This window comes from Ammospiza caudacuta, chromosome 18 (genome assembly GCF_027887145.1).
Source record: "Ammospiza caudacuta isolate bAmmCau1 chromosome 18, bAmmCau1.pri, whole genome shotgun sequence".
Taxonomy (NCBI): domain Eukaryota; kingdom Metazoa; phylum Chordata; class Aves; order Passeriformes; family Passerellidae; genus Ammospiza; species Ammospiza caudacuta.
In genome coordinates this window covers 835,253-839,280 of record NC_080610.1, presented here as the reverse complement: position 1 = coordinate 839,280, position 4,028 = coordinate 835,253, and the positions used below count along the sequence as shown (strand labels likewise).

The window sequence follows — 4,028 nt, the reverse complement described above, 5'->3', positions numbered from 1 at the left end:
GTGAGGTGAATGCTGAATGAGGATAAGTTTCAGTTATTTTCTCAGCAACTTGGGTAAAAGTAGAGTTGGTATCTCCTTTTTCCATGAGCTTTAAATGGGTGCTTTCTTGTCATTACTGCGATCTTATTTAATGTCATTGTAGAGGCACATCTGGAATGACACAACAACAGCAAATGCTTCTGGAGCAGAGACATTGTTTGGAGAAAACTCTGCCCTGCTTTGTCTGCCACACTGCTGTCACTGCAGAGACACAAGCAGGTCTCCTCTGTGACTTCACAGCAGACACATTCTGCTGAAGGGAGTGGCTGCAGCACACTGTCCCTTAGCTGTGCCCTTCCCTGAGGTGTTCCCAAGGCTCCTCTCCAGGACAATCCTTCACCTGGATTGTGTTCTGTGTCTCTTGCTGCCAATTTCCTGCTCAACAGCCCACCTCAGTCACCTACCCGTTTGGACTGTGCTTTATACTGAGCTAGTCCTGCCAGAAAAGCAGCTTTAAACACACCTCTAAGTAGGCGCTGATCCAGACAAAGCACATCCATTCCCCTCTGCCCAGGGCCAGTCCCCTGTACATCTGGCAGCCTGAAAAATCCAACACCCCATCAGGGTCCAACACATTGTTCCAGCCCAAAGAAGTAATGCAATTTGTTCTGTTAAATCTGAAGTAATTCCTGCAGATCCTTGTCCTTCAAAGGCCAACGCTGCCACTCTGGAGGGAATCTTGTGACCCCAAGCATTTGATGGTGGCCACACCAAAGCAAGAGGTGGCTCCTCCAGCAGGAGAGGGGCAAAGGGCAATTTTGGGCCTCTGTGTCCCCAGCCTTCCTCCTATTGTTTTAGCAATGGCAGCTGCACTCCAGCACACCCCAGCAGCTTCAGCAGAGGGTATTTGTGTTGGCTTAGTGCAGATCAGGACTCCCAGTCCACCCCTCCCAGCACTTGGCAATGACAGCAGGACCTGGACACTGAGGTATTTTGCTGCAGGCAAGCCTGTCACAAGCACACACCCTCTTCAAACTTCATATGAAACAGAAAGGAAAAGAGCAGGAAAAGGCTACCTTTGGGCGAGTCTCACTCCTGTCTAGAAATGGGCCAATTCTGGGCAGAATACTCCCCCCAGTGTTGGCCTCCTTCTTCCTGCTGAGAAACTTCTCCCTCTGAAACTTAGAGGGAAGCAGCTGAAAGGCAAAAATACACCAGCTAGAGCCTCAGATATGTGCTTTTTCAGAAAGGCTTTTCTTGAACGAGTGACACTGGTGAATAACTTGTGATCACAGCCACTAGGACAGCCCTGGGAGCCCTGGAAGTTTCCTGCTGAAATACTTAGCATCAGTCAAATAATAAGACAGAGTGGAACACACATAGTCCAGCCACATGGCTCTGTCCCATTGGCTTCTCCGTGACTGGATGGGACATGGTAGGGGATTTCTGCTCTTTGGGCATTTGTTTCCTCTTACGTTTCTTTGGATTGAGGCAGTGACCTTTCCAGAGAATGGGGAGGAGCTCTCAGAACTGCCTGAACTCCATCCCTGCACAGCACTCAGAACTCACAGCAAGGAGGTATTGCTGCTGGCTGAGTCCAAGAGATGAAAGAAAACAAAGTTGAACCAAGAGTGAGGTGCACAGGAATGTCTCTAGGTTTTAGTTCTCCCTGTTGATTGTTTTCTCTGTCTGGGCTGACAGAGCCCTCCACAGAAGAAAACAGAGGCATCTCCTTGACAGAGCCTCAGCAGTGCGGCATCTTCAGCCAAGGGAGCTGCAGACAGCAAGGGGCCTTTGTGGCCCTGGCTCCAGTGCTGCCTGTAGGGCTGGATCTGTGCCCGCACAGGAGCTGGGAGAGAACAGCTGCTTTGGAAGCTCTTCCAGCTGGGACCAGCCATGGCTCTCAAGGCTTTGGGCAGAGTATGAACTTCCCCCCGCCACATGCCCAGGTGCCCAAGGGCAAGATGGTCAGAGCAGCACAGGTGAGTGCCCAGCCTGACAGAAGGAATTCCTGTGGCAAAGGGAAAGGGACAGAACACATGCCCAGGCCTTCAGCTGTACATTGGTTTCACTTGGCTCCGCTGGCACAGCCAGGCAAGACACAGCTGAAGCATCCCACAGTGTTCCCTATTGCACCAGGACAGCCCCAGCAACAGCAGCACAGCACAAAGGGCTGGGGAAGGGCTCTGCAGCTTCACAGCACTGCTGGACAACAGGGGCAGGGAGAGCAGGGACACCAGGGCAGTGCCAGCCTTAACACAGCCCCAGTGGGTACTCACAGTAAAAGACTTCAGTCCTTTCCTGGACAAAAGACGAGGTGTTGTTGTCTTTTCCGGGAATCCAGACGCCATTTCCAAGGGAGGATGTCGCAGATGACTGACAATGCCTCAACAAAACTGGAAGGAGCAACAATGGAACTCTGAAAATCCAGAACCCAATTCATGGTACATTCAAGGCATATACTGGTGCTAAAAATGTTACATTACTTGAAAGTAGCTAAGTGCTTGTTTGGTGTAAATAGCTAGTATAGTTAGACCTCTAGTTGGACTTTATTTGAACTATATGGCTACTTTGTGCAATTCACAGATGGATCATACTGAAACCTGGAGCTCAAAAGCTGAACATTAATAAGAGTTGGAACAGACAAAGTCGTAGCTTAAATATTACTTAAAAATAGCTAGAGTGGGCCTCCTCTTCTTTAGGCTAAAGCACCCCTGCTCTCTCAGCTGGTCCTCACAGCTGAGAGACTAATGAGAGACTGGAATGTTATGGCTAATGGCTTAAATGTCATTATAAAGGACTTGCTGCCCATTGTGACAAAACTGTATAAAGAAGCTGCAACCACTCAAGCCCACCCTTCCCTGAAAATGCCTCCTGACTGGAACTTGGCACTGTGAGTTAAGCTGCCTAAGGGAACTTGAGACAAGATCAAGGTGACACTACTGTCCCATTAGCTCAGGTCTGGGGAGAAGTAAACAAAGCTGAGGAGTAAAACCTATCTACAACAAAGCCAAACCCAGCAGCTGTCCTGAAAATCAGCCCTGTTTGGGTTCAGGCTGGGGAAGTCATACCCACAGACTCTTCTGCTGAGGCCAGGTTTGCACACAAATCTCCCAGCAAAGACCTCCACAGTGCCTCCAGACCCATTCCTGAAGCCTTGCACCAGACAACTGCAGGGCATGCAAACTAACAGAACAAATCTGAAAATCCAGAACCCAACTCATGGCAGACTCGAAGGATATACGGGTGCTAAAGATTTTGTATTATTTGACAGTAGCAAGAGACAGACTCCAACTTGCCCCACCCCAGGGAGGTACCTGGGCAGTCCCACCTTGCCCAAATCTGCATTAATCCATTGGAGTTTTACATTTTGCCAGACCTCACCACAGAGAAGACCAGAAGAGGATTTAATGGTATGCTGATGGCATCCATGGAATGGTGATATTTTCTACTAAATCTGTCTCTGTCACTCTCTTTCTCCACCCCTTCCCAACCCTCATCCCCCTCTCACTTTTTCTTTTCTTTCTCTCTCTTTCTTCCTCACATTTACTGTTCTATAAAATCCAGACTATTGACTTTGGCATATTTGCACCTCAATACAGAGGCATCCCCCTAATAATTTTAATCACCAGATGATAAAAACCCACTGAAACTTGAACAGGACTTATTCACCTTTAAGCAGTTTAAACAATTACTATAGGAAAAAAATGCATAGACTAGTATATTTAGAAGATGTTGCATTTCTTCAGTGAAAAAAAGCACAATCAGTAGAGCATTTACTGTTCATCCTTTCAGGTGTACATGTCACTGAACTACTGTGCCAGAAGACCGGCATGATCACATCCTGTATTTCCCTTTGGCATTCTCTTTCAGAGCACACATGAAACAAAACCAAAAAGTTCAACTTTAGTCAGTCTTTACCTTCAAATGAAATTCAGGACTCCCTAGCAGAGACCGATGCTCTGCACGCTGAGGAACTTTTCGCAGAGGCCAATGCTCTGCACCTTTAGGAATTCTCTGTGCAGAGCAATGCTCCGTGAACAATTCCC

The 4,028-nt window shown here is 48.0% G+C and overlaps 1 long non-coding RNA gene across 1 annotated transcript; it reads right to left on the bottom strand.

Moving 5' to 3' along the window:
* Nucleotides 1–1,058: 1,058 nt before the first annotated feature.
* LOC131565901 (uncharacterized) lies at nucleotides 1,059–4,028 on the bottom strand. The gene is made up of 3 exons (XR_009275496.1): nucleotides 3,901–4,028; nucleotides 2,259–2,375; nucleotides 1,059–1,175 (listed from the first exon to the last, which is right to left on the bottom strand). It is a non-coding gene; the product is annotated as an uncharacterized LOC131565901 (long non-coding RNA).